General features: G+C 37.7%; 1 pseudogene; it reads left to right on the top strand.

Moving 5' to 3' along the window:
* The first annotated feature begins 4,685 nt into the window (after positions 1-4,685).
* Positions 4,686-19,576, top strand: LOC130684203 (iron-responsive element-binding protein 2-like; annotated as a pseudogene).
* The last annotated feature ends 998 nt before the right edge of the window (positions 19,577-20,574 follow it).

Genomic DNA, 20,574 nt, shown 5'->3' on the forward strand with positions numbered 1-20,574 from the left:
TTGTGCCACTACCAAATTGTCTTGATTACTATGGCTTTGTAGTAGAGCTTGAAGCTGGGGAGTGAGATCCCCCCAACACTTTGTTCTGCTTTGTGAGGTTTGCTTTGGCTATTTGTTGTCTTTGTTGTTTCCATATGAATTTTTGAACTATTTGTTCCAGTTCATTGAAGAATGTTGCTATTAATTTGATAGGGATTGCATCAAATCTGTATACTGCTTTGGGAAGGATGGGCATTTTGACAATATTAATTATTCCTAGCCAAGAGCATGGGATGAGTTTCCATTTCTTAGTGTCCCCTTTAATTTGTCTTAAGAGTGTCTTGTTGTTTTCAGGGTATAGGTCTTTCACTTCCTTGGTTAGGATTATTCCTATTTATTTGATTCTTTTTGATGCAGTTGTGAATGGAGTTGTTTTCCTGATTTCTCTTTCTATTGGTTCATTATTAGTGTGTAGGAAAGCCACAGATTTCTGTGTGTTAATTTTGTATCCTGCAACTTTGCTGTATTCCGATATCAGTTCTAGTAATTTTGGGGTGGAGTCTTTATGGTTTTTTATGTACAATATCATGTCATCTGCAAATAGTGACAGTTTAACTTCTTCTTTACCAATCTGGATTCCTTGTATTTCTTTGTTTTGTCTAATTGCCATGGCTAGGACCTCCAGTACTAAGTTAAATAACAGGGAGGAGGGTGGGCATCCCTGCTTTGTTCCCGATCTCAGAGGAAAACCTTTCAGCTTCTTGCTGTTCAGTATGATGTTGGCTGTGGGTTTATCATATATGGCCTTCATTATGTTGAGGTACTTGCCCTCTACACCCATTTTGCTGAGAGGCTTTTTTCATGAATGAATGTTGAATTTTGTCAAATGCTTTTTCAGCATCTATGGAAATGATCATGTGGTTTTTGTCTTTCTTTTGGTTTATGTGGTGGATGATGTTGATGGATTTTCGAATGTTGTACCATCCTTGCATCCCTGGGATGAATCCCACTTGGACGTGGTGTATGATCCTTTTGATATATTTTTGAATTCAGTTTGATAATATTTTATTGAGTATTTTTGCATCTACATTCATCAGGGATATTGGTCTGTAATTTTCTTTTTTGGTGGGGTCTTTGACAGGTTTTGGTATTAGGGTGATGTTGGCTTCATTGAATGAGTTTGGGAGTATTCCCTCTTCTTCTATTTTTTGGAGAACTTTAAGGAGAATGGGTATTATGTCTTCTCTGTATGTTTGAAAAATTCCGAGGTAAATCCATTGGGCCGGGGGTTTTGTGTTTGGGTAGTTTTTTGAGTAAAATTTCAATTTTTTTGCTCGTAATTGGTTTGTTTAACTTTTGTGTTTCTTCCGTGGTCAGTCTTGGAAGGTTGTATTTTTCTAGGAAGTTGTCCATTTCTTCTAGATTATCCAGCTTGTTAGCATATAGCTTTTCATAGTAGTCTTTAATAATTCTTTGTATTTCTGTGGAGTCTGTCATGATTTTTCCATTCTCATTTCTGATTCTGTTGATGTGTGTTGATTCTCTTTTTCTGTTAATAAGTTTGGCTAGAGGTTTATCTATTTTGTTTATTTTCTCAAAGAACCAGCTCTTGGTTTCGTTGACTTTTTCTATTGTTTTATTCTTCTCAATTTTGTTTATTTCTTCTCTGATTTTTATTATGTCCCTCCTTCTGCTGACTGTAGGCCTCATTTGTTCTTCTTTTCCCAGTTCTGATAATTCTGATGTTAGACTATTTATTTCGGATTGTTCTTCCTTCTTTAAGTGTGCCTGGATTGCTGTTTACTTTCCTCTTAAGACTGCTTTCACTGTGTCCCACAGAAGCTGGGGCTTTGTGTTGTTGTTGTCATTTGTTTCCATATATTCCTTGATGTCTATTTTAATTTGTTCGTTGAACCATTGATTATTTAGGTACATGTTGTTAGGCCTCCATGTGTTTGTGAGCCTTTTTGGTTTCTTTGAAGAATTTATTTCTAGTTTTATACCTATGTGGTCTGAAAAGTTGGTTGGTAGAATTTCAATCACTTGGAATTTACTGAGGCTCTTTTTGTGACCTACTATGTGGTCTCTTCTGGAGAATGTTCCATGTGCAGTTGAGAAGAATGTGTATCCTGTTGCTTTTGGATGTAGAGTTCTATAGATGTCTATAAGATCCATCTGTTGTAGTGTGTTGTTCAGTGCCTCCGTGTCCTTACTTATTTTCTGTCCAGTGGATCTATCCTATGGGGTGAATGGCGTGTTGAAGTCTCCTAAAATGAATGCATTGCATTCTATTTCCCTCTTTAGTTCTGTTAGTATTTGTTTCACATATGCTGGTGCTCCTGTGTTGGGTGTATATATATTTAAAATGGTTATATCCTCTTGTTGGACTGAGCCCTTTATCATTACGTAATGTACTTCTTTATCTCTTGTTACTTTCTTTGTTTTGAAGTCTATTTTGTCTGATACTAGTACTGCAACCCCTGCTTTCTTCTCCCTATTGTTTGCATGAAATATCTTTTTCCATCCCTTGACTTTTAGTCTGTGCATGTCTTTGGGTTTGAGGTGAGTTTCTTGTAAGCAGCATATAGATGGGTCTTGCTTTTTTATCCATTCTATTACTCTGTGTCTTTTGATTGGTGCATTCAGTCCATTTACATTTAGGGTGACTATTGAAAGATCTGTACTTATTGCCATTGCAGGCTTTAGATTCGTGTCTACCAAAGGTTCAAGGTTAGCTTCTTTAGTATCTTCCTGCCTAACTTAGCTCGCTTATTGAGCTGTTATATACACTGTCTGGAGATTCCTTTCTTCTCTCCCTTCTTATTCCTCCTCCTCAATTCTTTATATGTTGGTTGTTTTATTCTGTACTCTTTCGTGTTTCCTTTAACTGCTTTTAGTGGGTTGTTGATTTTATTTTTTGCCTTTAGTTTGTATTTGGTAGGTCTGCTTTCTTTTCTGTGATTTTATTTTCTCTGGTGACATCTGTTTAGTCTTAGGAGTGCTCCCCTCTAGACTAGTCCCTCTAGAATACCCTGTAGAATTGGTTTGTGGGTGGCAAATTCCCTCAACTTTTGCCTGTCTGGGAATTGTTTAATCCCTCCTTCATATTTAAATGATAATCGTGCTGGATACAGTATCCTTGGTTCAAGGCCCTACTGTTTCATTGCATTAAATATATCATGCCATTCTCTTCTGGTCTGTAAGGTTTCTGTTGAGAAGTCTGATGATAGCCTCATGAGTTTTCCTTTATAGGTGATCTTTTTCTTCTCACTAGCTGCCTTCAAAACTCTGTCCTTGTCCTTGTTCTTTGCCATTTTAATTATTATGTGTCTTGGTGTTGTCCTCCTTGGGTCCTTTCTGTTGGGAGTTCTGTGTATTTCCATGGTCTGTTCGATTATTTCCTCCCCCAGTTTGGGGAAGTTTTTAGCAATTATTTCTTCAAAGACACTTTCTATCCCTATTTCTCTCTCTTATTCTTCTGGTACCCCTTTAATGCGGATATTGTTCCTTTTGGTTGGTCACACAGTTCTCTTAATATTGTTTCATTCCTGGAGATTCTTTATCTCTCTGTGTCAGCTTCTATGTGTTCCTGTTCTCTGCTTTCTATTCCATCAGTGGCCTCTTGCATCTTACCCATTCTGCTTATAAATCCTTCCAGAGTTTGTTTCACTTCTGTAATCTCCTTCCGGACATCTGTAATCTCCCTCCGGACTTCATCCCTTAGCTCTTGTATATTTCTCTGCATCTCTGTCAGCATGTTTATGATTTTTATTTTGAATTCTTTCTCAGGAAGACTGGTTAGGTCTGTCTCCTTCTCCTGTGTTGACTCTGTAATCTTTGTCTGCCTCAAATTTTACCTTTTCATTTTGATAGAGACAGTTTGCAGAGCTGGCACGAGTGACGGCTGGAAGAACTTCCCTTCTTGTTGGTTTGTGGCCTTCCTCTCCTGGGAGAACAGTGACCTCTAGTGGCTTGTGCTGGGCAGCTGCATGCAGACGCGGCTTCTGATTCTTGCCCGGCCGCTATGGAGTTTATCTCTGCTGTTGCTGTGGGCATGGCCTGCCTCGGGCCGCTGCTCCGATATTGCGGAGCCACGTTGGAGGGGAAACGGCTGGGAGGCTGTTTATCTCTGTGAGGGACCTCTGTCTGACCTGCCCTGATATCCAGGGGTTTAGGGTGCCCGGAGTTCCCTGCTGCTGGACTAAGTGTCCCAGGACGCTTCCGTCTGGCTGTGTGGTCCCTGTCCCTTTAACACTTCCAAAAAGCACTCGCTTTTCTTTTTCCCTGGGGCACCGGCTGCCGGGACCTACTCACAGATCTTACTGTCCTTTTTCCCTAGTATCCAGCACCCCACACATGCACTGTCTGCGGTCCAGTGCGGATGGCAAGGGCTGGCTGATTAGCAGTCCTGGGCTCCTTCTCCCTCCCTCTCTGACTCCTCTCCTCCCGCTGGGGAGCTGGTGTGAGGGGCGCTCAGGTCCCACTTGGCTGCGGCTTGTATCTTACCCCCTTCGTGAGATGCTGGGTTCTCGCAGGTGTGGATGTAGTCTGGTTGTTTTCCTGGGTCTTCTGGTCTCTCTTTCAGGAAGAGTTGTCTTTGTTGTATTTTCAAACATATATGTGGTTTTGGGAGGAGATTTCTGCTCCTCTACTCATGCCGCCATCTTGGCTCCACCTCTAAAAAAGATTTTGACATCTTAGGAAAAATGATTGATTCCATGTATGGTACCAAAAGATCACAAAGTTAAATTGAGAATTGTAGGGTTATCCCAAAGGAAAAGGAATATGCCATTATATTTTTAGAGGAATCAATTCTTTCCTTTAGACATACTGATAATTAATCTTGCCTTTAGAGCCCTCTGGCTGTATTTTTTTCTTAGCAATATTATGATCTATTTTTGATGTTTTAGTTCATAGAAAATTTCAATCTGTTACATATGTTTACATTTATTGAATTCTTTTTCTTCTTTGAAGTTCTATTCATGGTCTTCATAGGACTGATTTTATCTTGGTTTTCACAGTGTATATTGTGGTACCTCATTAATTTGGTGAAAGTAGCAGTTGGTTTGGTATATCTAATCTGTATTGCTCTCATCTTCATGAATTTAAACAAACATCTTTCTCCTAGGCTTGAGTTCCTATATCTTAAGTCGTTTGGATTAAGTGACCCCTACCACCTCTGAGATGTTTGGACTTAGTATTGTTCCCAGGTTGAAGGCTGTTTCATTTTTAGTCCCCTCCCTAGTTGCCTCACTGTACCAATCCAAGACCATTTTATAATTTAGAACAGGTGAGTAGCTGTTTGGTTCTTGGTAAAAACTAAGAAAAATGATTTTAGAAGGAATTTTGAAGCCACATCTTAAATGTTATCAAAATGGAATTTACCTATAATTAATGATGCTGTAAATATTTGTGGTGTAAAATTTAATGTGCTGTAGAAACTAGTGATGCTATAGTTGGAATTTGAAGAATTTTTATAGCCAACATGTAATTTTTTTAAAAATACAGTTCATCTGTATATTACTATTTCATCCAATTTACGATGCCATTAATGGATAGACACAACCTTATTTAAAATACTGCTAAGAAAGACTGCCAGCTAACAGACTCACCATTGATTCTAAGGTATACCTTTATTTACGAGACATTAAAATGTAAATCTTAGCCATTTTGAGTTTTCAGGCCCTTTTCTCTCCTAACAGTGACATTGGACCACTCTTCTATTGACAGTTTATCTTAAAACACCTGCAAAACCGGAAGGAGTTCCTGTTTCATAAGAACAAGTGGATCTCTTTCCTTCACCGTCACTAGTAAGAGTTAAAAATTAGATTTTGTAGATTTCAAAGAAACCATGCTTATCTTATTGCTGATTTTGTGTATTTATGTGTGTCCCTTTATTAGCACCTCAGGCATGTAGAAGTGGCTGGAAAGTTTGTTGAGTTTTTTGGAAGTGGAGTTTCACAATTATCTATAGTGGATCAAACTACAATAGCAAATATGTGTCCAGAATATGGTGCTATCCTCAGCTTTTTCCCTGTTGACAATGTGACTTTAAAACATTTATAACATACAGGTAAGAAGCAAGATCATTTAGGTTAAACTTGTTACATTTCCAGTGTGTGTCTCTGAAATATTCTATAGTAAGTCACTATTCTTGTACATGTTATTTAGTTATTCATGAAATTGTCTTATTTTAAAAGAATGCATAAAATGCATAATAAACTTCCCAGATGTCTGGTCTGTTCCTGGTTCCCTGGGGCCCATTTACGGCAACGTAAAGGGATTATCTATACTGCCTACCTTCAGCTTTGTTTTTCCCCATAATGATGGAGACCTCCATTCTGCTTAGGGATCAGAGGTTGCAGTTTAATGGGAGTCAAGCTTGAGAATATTCTCATCTGTTCTTTTAACAGGAATAGGTGGTCACCAGACAAAGAGTTTGGGACCCAGTGCTCTGACAGTAAGAAGCACGTGATTTGGTGAAAAGCAGCACAGGGTTACAAGTTCCGAATCTTCTGTAGCCTGGTTAGCTAGGAGTTTTTACCACTCTTATGTTGAGTAGTTTATGTATTATAAGAAGTACCTGAAAACCCACAATGTGTTGATACTACATAAGGCCCCTTGTTTTTAAAAAGCGGGATCTCTTTTCTTATTTTGATCCACTTCCTCTTTTTTTTAAGTAAAAACAATTTTGTTTTTTTATTGAAGCATAGTTGCTATACAATCTTATATTGGTTTCAGGTATACAACACAGTGATTCAACACTTACATACATCATTAAATGCTCACCCCAGAACTGTTGACTATATGCTGTACTTTCATGTCTGTGACTAATTTATATTATGATTGAGATTTTGTGACTCTCTGTTTCACCCACCAACCCCAATTCCTCCCCCATGGTAACCACCAGTGACTTCTCAGTGTCTATCAGCCTATTGCCTGTTTTTTTCATTTTGTTTTGTTTTGTTTTTAAATTGCCCCTCTTCCTCTTTTAAAGAGATCATTGTTGAACTCCTAATCTCTAATCATACATATATTTGGGGAATATATTCTAGTATTTTTCATTTTGGGAGAAGATTATTATAAGTCACATGGCAAAATGAATAACAATTCATTTGGATTCCTGGAGAGGGATTAGTCCTCATAAAATGCTGAGATTTCTCCAAGCTGGATTTTGATGGGTGGCTTCTACATGGGTCTGGGCTTTCTCATGTGGTGGCTTTAGGAATCCAGTGGTCTGAGGACACAGAGACAGCCAGCCTTCTGGAAATCACACTGCTTTGGTGCAGGGGGAACACAGACCCCACCCCTTGCTGGAGGAATGTTACTGTTACATTGTGAGAAGAACTTATAACTTGGAGGATGTGTTCTGTGACAATCCTGCGGAAAGACCACCTGCATAAGTCACTTTACTTCTCATCAGGCTTACAGACAACCACCCCAATGTTCAATTGGAAACTTTTAATATCAACATCTAAATTCTTTAATTTCTGCTTTTTCTCTGTAAAACTGTTCTTAACTTTCACTTTATTCTTTCATTTTAACTATTAATATTGTTTATTGTTTATGGAAAGTGATGGATTTCTTCCTTCATGGTGGATAGTAATTTATTATGTTCGGTTTTATTACTGGTTTTTCTTTTGCAAATAATATTTTTTGCGAGTCTTATAGAAGTTTCTCAGTATTTATCATCAGTGATTAACTTTTAAGTAAGGGCTGGTAGGTGTTTTTAGCAAGTAGCGTTTTCATGAAGGGTAAACTTTACTCTTGAGAATAATATCAAATATTAATTTGGAAAGAAATCTATTCTGAGTATTTTGTAATCTGGAATATTTGTTTCTTGCTCATCATTGGAATGAAGAACCCTACCCCCAAAGATTTCACAATTCCTTACTTGATTTTTGTTATTAATCTTCTTTTTAGGTTTTGATAAAGACAAACTCAAGTCAATGGAAGCATACCTTAAAGCTGTGAAATTGTTTAGCAATAACCAGAATAATTCAGGAACGCCTGAGTACTCCCAAGTATATACAGAATAACCCAAGTAGTAGTGAAGAGTGTAAATTCTGGAGCCTAACCACCTGGGTTTGAATCCCAGCCCTAAAATTTATTAGTTTTGTAACATTGGGCACTTTATTTAGCTTTTCTGCCTCATTTTCCCCATCTCTAAGATAGGAAGATCCTATCTAACTCAGGATTCTTTAAAGATCAAACACAAATTCATTAGAACAGCCTCAGGCACATAGTAAGTGCTCAATAAATTTTAGCCATTATTACTATTTAACAAGCTTATGGGTATGTGAGTCTCATTTAATTAATTAATTTTACATAGATTTCTATTACAGTGAATTTTTCAACTTTTTATGGGGTCTAAATTTTTAGTATTTAAAGTACAAAATTGACTCTTAATTTAGCACTCTAATTTTTTCTACTTCATGATCAATATAATATCCTCCCAAAATACCAGTTTTGATGATGTCTGCATCTGGTTAATGTCTATATTTTGTGAAAATCCACAATTATGAAAGGGATATCCAGTTATGCAGTCTTAAATGTTAAATATATTTTACAATCTAAGCAAACGTTTCTAATCTGTTGAGGATTTGTGTTTATATTGAAGTAGGTAGTATTCACTTTCAGGAGTCTTAATTTTAATAACATTCATTTTCTAGTAGTGTGTCAAGGATCTAAATAAACAACAGGATGTTATCATAGGTGTGTTTAACTGTTAGCTATATTTTTTGTGGGGGGTGGGAATCCATTTTCTCACCCAGCTGTATTGTTCTTGATAGCATGTATCCCTCCTTGAAATCTTAATTTGTGTACTGGTTTGTCTGTCTTTCCAAATGGAAGGTACACATAGGCTCCATTAGGACAGGAACTTGTGTCTGCACTATTTATTTTTATTTATTTTTATTTTTTGCATTGCATCTTCAGCTCCAAGAACACTGACTGGCACACAGTAGATATTCAGGAAACATGTTAGGCAAATAGGTGAATACATTACTGGCATATTGAAGGCTAGTATAGGACCCATAGGGATTGAATTGGTGTAAATTTGCTTTGGTCGGGTCTTCTAACTTCTGTGAGGATTTTCTGGTCCACTTCACCACAGTTTATTGACTCTAGTGCTTTGTCCACATTAAAAAACAAAGAAGGGAAGAAAGAATTGTAGGAAAGAGTAAGAAAAAGTAAGTAGAAATGTGGTAGTGGTAAAATAAAATGGAATACATTTGCTTATTAAAAACCTGACCATATTAAGAAATAAAGCTATAACCCATCAAGAAATTGATTTCAAGAGAAACTCATGAATCCCACTTTTAAACACAAAGACTACGATCACCTGGACCCGAGAAATGAAGGCATAAGAAAAGCAGGTTTGTGGTCAAGGTCATTCAGAACAAGCGGGGTTGTAGAGGAATCATGAAGGTCTCAATGAAGGGAAACTTAATTTGCACATACGCTGGATAAGTGGATGACAGGAAGTGATAGAAATACCAGAGAAATTAATAGAAACTTAGGTGGAAGGTGGGGTTTTTAAAAAAATAATTTTTTGAACCAAGGAATAAAAGTGTGACCTGCAGGAGCCTGCCTGGCCAGCTAGACACTGGGGAACCAGCAAATGAAAAACCCTTTCTCTGTCGTGTCCCTCCACCACCATCTACCGACTGGCCGTGAAAGGGTAAATGCTCACGAGCCCAACTCCACTGTCACAGAACAGGCAAAGAAGGGAGAATTTAGAGCTCAGAGGCCAAAGTTGATAGTCACCACAGGCATCCACTGTACAACAGACATCTGTGAAGACAGTGTTTATCATCTTCCTGGGAAAAAAAAACATTTGGGGAACAGAAAATTTTTTACAGACTATTCAATTGATGTTGGACAGTGTGTGCATTGTTCTGCTAGTCTTCTAGCAGTTTTTGTCATGTTTCATAAATGGGGTTGTTAAAAAAATCTGTATTTCTGGGGTTGAATGTCAGAATGAATACGTAACTCAGTGTGCTTCAGAAATTAGTCCTTAAGTTAGAATCTTTACTTAAAGTTCTAAATCCTTTCCCTTTTCTCCATGATCTAGGTGATCCAGATTAATCTGAATTCAATAGTTCCATCTGTCAGTGGTCCAAAAAGACCTCAGGATAGAGTTGCTGTGACAGAAATGAAAAGTGATTTCCAAGCTTGCTTAAATGAAAAGGTAGATCACTCTATTGATATCCTTGTCAGTGCACTTTGTGTTGAATAAGTAATATAGAACTAGCCAGGTGACCCATAAAGTCAATCTGCTGTGTTTTTTTGTTACAGCACACACCATCAGCCCCATTTTTCCTTCTGACCAAAGTATAGATCAGTCGTTTACCCAGGTCCACTGTGAGGAGCAGAGGTTGACTGTCTCTCTTTAAGTTAAAATTTAAATTAATTAAAATATGGGTTTCTTAGTCACAGTGGCCTCATTTCAGGTGCTGGATAGTTACTTGTGGTTAACACTTTTGTGTTGGACAGCATAGATACTAAATATTCACATCATCACAGAAAAATTCTGTTGAATAGCACTGTTCTAGACTTTTGTGACTTCCCAGAATAGGAGAAAAACACTACTGTGTAACTAATTATTCTCAAAATCTGATAACAAGTGACCTCTGACTTTGGGGTTTATACAGAATTTCTGAGAATCATGGCTTCAATCTTGCCACTTTCTCTATTCTGAGAACTAGTAGCTGGCATTCAGAGCCTTCCTTTCTTAAAATTTCTTTGTGTGTGTGTGTGTGTGTGTGAGAGAGAGAGAGAGAGAGAGAGAGAGAGAGAGAGAGAAAATGTCAGACTTAGACAGGAACAAAATGGTGTATTGAATTCCCATGTACTTCACTTCAACAATTAACAACTCATTGGCAGTCTTGCTTCATCTATTTTATACACATAGGTTCACAGGCTCATTTTGAAGCAGATCTTCAGGGCCATTGTTAACAAAGAAAATTTGTACATCTCTTGAGTATTACCTGAACAGCAGTGAGCAGAGAACAATAAAGCCAAGGTATACCTGCATTCTGGGTAGTTGGCTGTACCTAGTAATTCTTATTGTGACTACTCAAATTCATATTTTAGCTGAATCTTAACTACTAAAGATCATGAATCTTTAGCAACACTCACAAATAATCAGAACTTCCAGTGTCACATCATCATATGTCAAGGATCTACTGTATTTTCTGCCAGTCTTTTTTCCTATTTGTATCCAGAAAGCATAGTTTATATTTATGTGCAAATTTACATAGGTTGGATTTAAAGGCTTCCAAATTGCTGCCGAAAAGCAGAATGATGCCTTCACTATTCGCTATGAATGAGGTGACTATCAGCTATCCCATGAGTCTGTCATCATCGCTGCAGTTACCAGGTGCATCAATAACTGCAATCCATCTGTCATGCTCTCTGCAGGTAGGTTGTGTTTTATGGCCATACATAGTCTTTTCCTAAATTAGTTTTTACTTTTCTGTTATGTGGTTTTTCTATATCACACATGAGTATCAGTGTCTGTGTCTGAGAAACTTCATGAGATTTTTAGGTCTTCAACATTAGGTCTCAAGGAGACTAGGTTTGATTTATGTTACTAATTTTGTTTTTATTACATGGGAGGTAAATTTTTAAAAAATCATAACTTGCATGTCTATTAGTTTTAGGTTGTATCTGCTGCTTCTGGTAATTTAGAAGTATAATGATCGAATCCCTTGATAATCTATGTGAAGTTTCCATAGTAGTGTGCCATAGTCCATTGAGAGTAAAAGATGATTGGTAAGGATTGTAAATGAAATCAGTTGTATGCACATAGAACCACTCATTGTTAAAAGTCATGTGTAATACATGCTGAATTATTGTTTATTATGACTGGAATTTTAAAAGGCTCACTATGCATTGGTTACTGTGTGCATTATATTACTACATATCGTCCTTTGGTCCATTTATGCACATGCCACATCAGGCTGCACGTGAACGATTTACAATGTAAAGCTAGTGTATCTGCTGCAACTTGTGGTTTGTTTCAAATGAAAAAAATCAAGAGCATAGAGTGGACAAAATAATGACAGTAAATTCATGAGTGTGGACTTTTACCCTGACAAGAGATGGAGATTGGCTTGTTAAATAAATACTTTCTCGCTTCCCCCTTTAATGTGAGGAAGGAGGGAGAGACATCACCGTAATGAATCATTGTTCACTGTGCAGGTCTTTTGGCTAAAAAAGCTGTTCAAGCTGGTCTGCATGTTAAACCTTACATCAGAATGAGTTTATCTCCAGGCAGTGGGATGGTTACACATTACCTCAGTTCCAGTGGAGTATTGCATTCCTTAGTAAACTCGGGTAAGTAAGTGATAGTTACACCTCTTTACACTGACACTGGTACTCAGCAGTGATGGAAGCTGCTTCCTAGAACCCTTCATAGTCAAGAAGTTAGAAAAATTGTGCTCTAGCTTACTTGTTACCTCGCCATTGTCACACATCTTTGAGGCCCTGTCACTCACAGGTAAGACTGGTTATAGTCAGTGAACACAGCAGCAGTGTGCTGGCTGCAGAAGTAGGAAATGTGGATTCGAGATTAAGGATGGAAAGACAAAATGCACAAGTAAAACCAAGTAGCAGTGGCCGGCCATATATGCCATGGTACCATGTAGAGTGTAATTTCCATGAGTTGGGAAGACAGGAAGAGTGAACTCTTACAGGTTGTTTTATTAACTGAGTAAATTGTCTTGATTGGGGCTTGTGATGTGCTGGGGTCTATTAAATAAGCACAGGTGAAGTTGTCCCTGAACTGTGGGGAAAATACGTTTACATTTCTTACATACTCAGAAAAATAAATTGTGGCTAGCTATATTCAGTGTCTATTTTGGAACATACCCTACATAAGTAGTCAATTCCTTTGCAAGAGAGATACATTTTAGATTTTCTTTTTGCTTTTAGAAGGGCAGCTGGAGGTAATTTTGAGGATTTTACCTACAGTTTTTTAGTTATATCATCTTGGGATTTTTGTCAGGGACTTTTTTTGGTTAAGAATGGGAAGATTTGTTCCTGTCAGAGGACCCAACTCCAGCGCCTCTTTGGTGAGCTTTGGTCAGCTTGTTAAAGCCAGGCTGTCTTGAGGCTTTGTAGTTTAAACCCTCAGGCAGAAGTACAGCATCAGTTTTTTGAGTGCTCATGTTATGTTCCTAGCAAGTAGTAGCTGAGGAGTTTTCTTGTGTAGTGTGATTGGCTCTCTGCAGAGTTAGTTACCAATCCTGACTAGGGCTTGTCCTAAGCATCAGGACTTCAATGGTTGGCATCCAGTGCAGGCTGCATGCCCGAGAGGGAGAGTCAGGCTTGGTTGCTCAGAAACCGGAGTAGACATGCCGATGAAGGTTGATCCATCTGTCATGAATATTCTCTTCAGTGATCTTATTACAAAGGTGGAAATAAGAGATAAGGCTTGTCGTGTCTTCACAAATGCTGTGACGTTCTGTCCAGTCATATTTCTGTTTTGAAATGCAGATTTGAAATAGTTGGCTATGGATGTTCAGCATGTGTGGGAAACACAGCACCCTTATCAGAAGCCATTTTAAATGCAGTCAAACAGGTAAAATGTGTCACTCAATAAGATAACGAACTCTGTTTTATTAATAAATTACAGAAAATGTATATTGACATTTGTATTTCTGTAGACCTATATATATTCTGTGGGAATAGTAACCTGTCAATCTTAAAATGATTCTCAAAGAATAACACCAGGAATTAGTTTATTTACAGTTTTGATAGTTCTGTAATAATTGGTAGAATATGTTTTGGTTATCTTGTCCTCAGAAGTACAATATTTGAGATTGTTTATGTATATATAATTATCCAAATTTGTACCATCTCTAGAATATATATTGTTTGTGTGTGTTTTTCTTCAGGGTGATTTGGTTACCTGTGGAGTTTTATCTGGAAACAAAAATTTTGAAGGTCGTCTTTGTGATTGTGTCCATGCCAACTATCTTGCCTCTCCACCCTTGGGTGGCTTATGCCATAGCGGGTACAGTGAATATAGATTTCCAGACCGAGCCTTTAGGTATCTCTTCCTTTATCTGCATACATATGTCCCTGCGCACACTTTTTTCCCAGAGGCTGTTGTATTTTTGAAATGTTTCTTAGATCAGCCATTATTTGATCATTTCAGGACCTCTTGGTGTAATGCATCGTCATTCATTTCTGTGTTTATATGAAGAAAGTAAAATGGGCATAGTTGCTTCCTTCAGCTGCTTATGCCTAAAGCAGTCTGCTGTTGAGTAATTTACTTAGTTTGTATGATAATTCCTTTGGCGATGTGAATGTCTTGAATCTCATACTAAAATATTTTAAACAGGTACTGACACTACTGGCAAGAACATTTACCTACATAATATTTAGCCTCCTCGAGAAGAAGTTCATCAGATAGAGGAAGAGCATGTTATATTGTCCATGTTTAAAACATGAAAAGAGGAAATAGAGGTAAGAGTCTCATTTCTTCAGCAGTTCAGTGAAGTGTCGATGTTTTCTTTATTTCACACATCCTGCTTTCTGAATAGAATAAAATTTTAGATTACATTATTTTGAACACATACGTTTTAATGAGTGATAGTCATTTTGTATCTGGAAATCTCTAGTATCTGAGAGAATAGCTTAGAGTAACAGAATAGATTTATTTTTTTACCTATTAGAAATATGTAGCAAGCATTTACATTTGGCATCTTGAATATGGGCACACTTCATATAAACTGCTCTGTTAGCCCACTCAGATGGTTCAGATTTCAAAAGAAAGATGGTGCAATGAGTCTGTCTCACCCATGCCTGTCCTCCTGCTTCACCTCCTCAGAGGCAACCAGTGCTTGTCAGTTTTTTAAGCATCGTCCCAGGGATGTCTTTTACACCTACAAGTAAATACATATAGTCACACTTTTTTTTAATAATGGAAAATATAAATATGAGGGCACAAAAAGTGTTTATTCACTTAACAAATATTTACTGAATCTCTGCTGTGTGTCAGGCACTCTTCTAGGTATGCAGATTTCATCAGTTAACAAAACCCAACATTCTCATGGGGAGAGGAAGGCAGTGAACCATTAGCAGAATAACTAGGTAGATTACATATTATGCTAAAAAGTGGTAAGTGGTAATGAAAAAATATATATGATCAGGGTAAAAAGAACCAATTGTGCAAAATTTGGGGAGTAGATTGTAATTTTATATAGAGTGGTTGAAAATATGACATTTGAGCAAAACTTTGAAAGATGTGAATAAGTTAGCCATATATCTGGACAAAGAAGAGGGCTGCCCGGTGGAGAAATCAGGGTAAAGGCCTCAAGGAGGGCAGTGTGGCTAGAGCATGGGAAATAAGGATAGTGGTAGGAAACGATGTCAGAAATGGAGGTCCCAGTACATAGGGAACTTTAGACCAATGTTAAAATGTAGTCTTGTACTCTGAGTGAAGTGACACGGGGAGTGGGAGCCATGGGAAGGTTTCGAACAGAGGAGTGTCATACTCAAAAGGGTTGCTCTTTGTATTGAGACTTTCTTTGGGGTGAAGGTTGGGTAGAAGCAGGAAGACCAGTGACAGCAGAATCCAGAGGGAAAGGCGATGATGGCTGGACTGCTGGGGTGGTGGTGCAGGTGGCAAGGGTTATAAGTGTAGTTTGAAAATATCACACTGTGATGTGGGACGTGCATTGAAAGAAGTAGCGGTTTTTGTCCATGACGATATTCTGAAGATCAACAGCAATACCCACACACAATCTCTCTTTAGCAACTTGTGTAGATATTTTTAAGTTTTTTAGATTTTTGGAGTCTACAAATTTTGACATTCAGTTTCTATTGAAACTTAACTCACAGGGTAGTGCTCCTAAAAATCTGGTGTGTTGGAATTTGATGAGCAAATCTTTATTGAATCCATCCAAAATGTCATGATTTTATAGAATGTGCTGTCAGCTTTATTTCTAAATCAGTAAGACCTATTTTTTTCATTTTAACATAAATACTTTATTCCCTTGATCATTTATATAAGCCTCTTTTTATGACTCCCATTTTATCTTTCTTTTAATTCACCAACCAAAACCATATTCACAGATGGGAAATAAGCAGTGGGATTCCTTAGAAGCACCATATTCACTCTTGTTTCCATGGGACTTGAAGTTTACTTCTATCAGATGTCCTTCATTTTTTGATAAGCTTGTTAAGTACTGTTTTATCACTGTTTCATCTTTTTAATGTTGTTATAACTAAAAAAACTCATGAAGAGTTAAATGCCTTTAACTTTTTACCTTTTAGACCAAAGAGCCAGTTTCACTGCTGTCTATTGAAAATGCCCACGTCCTACTGCATCTGGGAGACTGTGTCACCACAGACCATATATCGCCCGCTGGAAGCATTGCGAGGAGTAGTGCTGCTGTTAAATACTTGGCCAGTAGAGGGTATGTGTGCCTGGTGTTCAGATGCTTTTATTTTGTCTCCTTTCTTACTGATTGAGAGGCTTCTGGTCACGTTCGTTCCTCCAGGAAGTACCTGCTGTCACAGGTGTCTGCTTGCCATGGTGACTTACGCAGTAACTGGAGTACCTGTTGTACCTGCTTTTGCTTACATTTTTAGAAACTGAAATGGCTGTTTTAAATTGCACCCCTAATAGAGGGGTAGCCAAAATAAACAACTGATTGGAAGCAAGACTTCTCTTTTCAATTTTTCTTTGTTGAAAAGTCATCATGGTTTGACCTGTCAAATTACCTTAACCACCCTCCCCTAGTTAGAAATTAAAATGTGTCTTTTGTGGACTATAAGATGCATGTGCATGAAGCTAGGCTTGATCTGTGTCAAATGGAAAGACAGTGAATTCCTGCTTTTTGAGTCTAAAATTTTACATAAATCAATGAATGTAAAGATCGTTTATAGAGGAGATAACAATCTGAAACTAGAAACAAATTATTTCATTTCTCTGTGCATGGTAATGCTCTCTGGTGTTACAGAGCCATCCTGACACCACAGACAGGTTTGCTGAAGGTGGGACATGCTGCCCGATCAACCTTGGTGCTTGTGCTACTTGAATGACAAGACTTTGCAGTGAAATCTCATACACAGACCATGTCGTGTGGCTTGGTTTGTCATGTAGTAAACCTGAAAACTCTTACTGTAGTTTCAGCAGTGCTGTCGTGAATTTTGTGTTTGAACTTACTTTCCAGTTAACTGTAGTTTGGTGTGAATTAAAGTACTTTGGTAGAAATTACTAATAGCAGCTGCCTTTGGTAAAACTTCACGAAGATGAATCAGTTTGTTACCCACTTAGCTTTTATATACAGTGTTGAGAAATAAGGTAAATTTTCTTTTTCCCAGATATTTGTTGGTTGTGATTTCCATCTTGGTCGTAATTGTGACATTGCTGCCAACCCTCAAAAAAAAGGAGCCACCACTTTCCAAGACACAGTTTTTATATTTATTGTAATTTCAGATCTTAGAATATTTAATCCAGTACTTCTCATAAATCAGAATTTTTTTAAATAGACATATGAACCATCCCCCACCCCCACCTCCATTATAAAAACATTTAAGTGTACAAATTTAGAATATTTATTGCCTTTACATAAAAGGCCGAACAGACACTTAGCTGTTGTTGAGATGCTTAGCTGTTTCTTGTCCTGGTGACCAGTCCAGCCCATTAACACCCAGATTATGGTGTCTGAATGCCATAGCACTGTACAGGTATCTCAGCTTTCCAGAAGCTCAAGTCACACCACTTTGTTTTCACAAAAGACCTACATTGGTGTGGTAACAGCTTTTTTCGTGGAAGTGAAAATCCTCTTCGGATTTCTTTCCATTAGCAAAAAGGCAAGTGCTAGCGTAGGTCTATGGCAAAAGTGGAGGGATGTGACCCTCCAGAAATCAGGAGATGCCCTGCACTGGATGCTGTTTTGGTTTATGAATGGTTATGTTGGAACATTCTCTTCCAGATAGGAGGGGAAACCCGTACAAACAACCAGTGCTTCTTGGAGAGATGATTGATTCCAAATTTGGGTCTGGAAAATGTCTATATTTTTCCCAGTGAGAAATAGCTGCCAGAAACTACAGGGCTTCTGTGAAAAGGTCTCAGGAACCAATTTGAACCTGCCACTGCTTAAAGATGGGACATGCTGAGCATCAGTAAAAAATACTAACTGGGATGGATTAAATCATGCATTTTAGTCTCTGAGTTTATAATAATACTGAAAGAAAAAAACAGACCAACTTACCTCTGGAAGTTGGTAGGGAACCATCTGATTACTTAACAGTCATAGATTTGTAAACAGTCTTTACCATGTGGAATGAATTTCAGTATAACCTAATCATTGATGAAGGACATTTGTCTTTATAGAAGTTTTGCAGCTAAAAGTTGGAGGAGGAGTGATGAGTATCACTGTTGTGTAATCCCTAATGAAAGATTTAATCGGGACAGTGATGATAGTCCCTGGTAACATTCCAGAAAGAGACAACTGGGTATCATGTGCCTCCAATGGATGTTTGACCTATGAGGCCTGTTACACAAATTAACGTTAAAAACCCAAATATTATCAAGCCATTGGATCTGACATCTTGTTTACAGGAAATAAAGTGACAGAGGATTGGGAATGACACCGTGGGAATGCAGTTGGCACAGTATGAATGCAGGAAACTACAACCAGTGACCTGTTTCCTTCAGAAAAAGTACAAGAGGGGCAAGAAGGGAAAGCAGATGTGAAGATTAAGAGATTGACTGAATGAATATATGAAGCATATTTGGACCCTGCCTGAATTGAACAAACCAACAACAAATGAATCATGGGGAAATTCAGGGACATTTGAATATTGACTGGCTCTCTGATATTAAGAAACTGTGGGGGCTTTTTTTGGTATCAGGATAGTATTTTACGAGTCCGAATCTTTTAGAGGAACATACTGAAATAGATACAACTAAAATGTGTTTTCCTCAAAATAATGTAATAGGGGATAATTATGGAAGAAACAGAGTCCATGATTTGATTATTACAATGTGATGAGAGGCACCTGCTTGTTGATTCACTGTTCTGTTTGCCCTACTTTTGTACATACTTGAAATTATCCATAATAAAAAATGTTTTGAGTAAGTTTTACAATTCAGTAGTACGTGATTATTTTCCACCTGAAATTAAATTACTTACATAATTTTCCTGTAGCCTTACCCCTCATGAATTCAACTCTTACGGAGTCCGAAGAGGTAATGATGCTGTAATGACAAGAGAAACCTTTGCAAATATCAAGCTTTTTAATAAGTTTATTGGAAAACCAGCTCCCAAAACAATTCATTTTCCACCAGGACAGATAGTCAGTATATATACAAAGTATTTAAGCAGTTGCCAACTATATCAAAATTTGTGTTAATGATTTTTGTGTTTGTTTGACTCTATAGCTAGATGTGTTTGAGGCTGCTGAGCTGTACCAGAAAGAAGGTATCCCACTGATTGTTTCAGCAGGAAAGAAATATGGGTCAGGAAATTCAAGGGACTGGGCCACCAAAGGACTGTTTTTGCTGATATCAATTCTTAAATTTTATCTTACTAAACTTCAAAGAGTTTTAAATGTTTCCTTTTGGCGGTAACATCCTGTGAAAGTTTATTTTCCTCATTTGGATTTTTTGTACTTATTTGAATATCATATTTTTGTCTTTTTTGTGATCTTATATAATATTTTGTACTAATCTAGCTTCACTTTAATACTCTGTATTTGATTAAATCTAGGTCACTCTTTTCTTATTTGAGGAAATCAGTATGTTAGAAGGAAAGAAGATTCTGTCCTGCTTGATAATAAAAATTACTTGTGCACAGTGTTAGTTTATTTAACCCCTTTTGTCTGATTTGCTCCATCAGGGGTTAACAGACTCAGAGATAGTAGGCTATGTTTTCCTTTTTATTCCTAGAACAGGTGAAGATGGTGACAGGTCATCTGCCCCAAGACATTTCTCCTGAGACTCTTTATTGGAGAGCAAATAGGGGTCCACTGGAGAGAGAAGTCATAGGACTTGTAGTTTCTGACATTTCATACTCACAATTTGTAGTTGTAAAAAGGCTGGGCAAAACCAACCCTCACCACTCTCATATATTAGGAACTTTGTTCTTTTTGAGTTTTTAGTCTTCACCCTTAAGATGGACATGCTGATTCTCTCATCTTTCTGAGATAGTACAAATATTGTGAATATTAATTACAGGTATAGGTTCCCTTTTTCCTGAGACGTTTTTTAAATTAAGGTATCATTGATATACACTGTTATGAAGGTTTCACAAGAAAAACAATGTGGTTATTACATTCCCCCTTATTATCAAGTACCCCGCCATACCCCATTGCACTCACTGTCCATCAGTGTAGTAAGATGCCACAGAGTCCCTATTTGTCTTTGAGCTACACTCTTCCCCGTGACCCCCCCCACACACACCATGTGTGCCAATCATAATGCCCTTCAATCCCATTCCTCATCACTCCCCACCAAATCTCCCCAACCCCTCCCCTTTAGTACCACTAGTCCCTTCTTGGAGTCTGTGAGTCTGCTGCTGTTTTGTTCATTCAGTTTTTGCTTTGTTATACTCCACAAATGAGGGAAAT

Source organism: Manis pentadactyla, chromosome 6 (assembly GCF_030020395.1).
Source record: "Manis pentadactyla isolate mManPen7 chromosome 6, mManPen7.hap1, whole genome shotgun sequence".
Lineage (NCBI taxonomy): Eukaryota > Metazoa > Chordata > Mammalia > Pholidota > Manidae > Manis > Manis pentadactyla.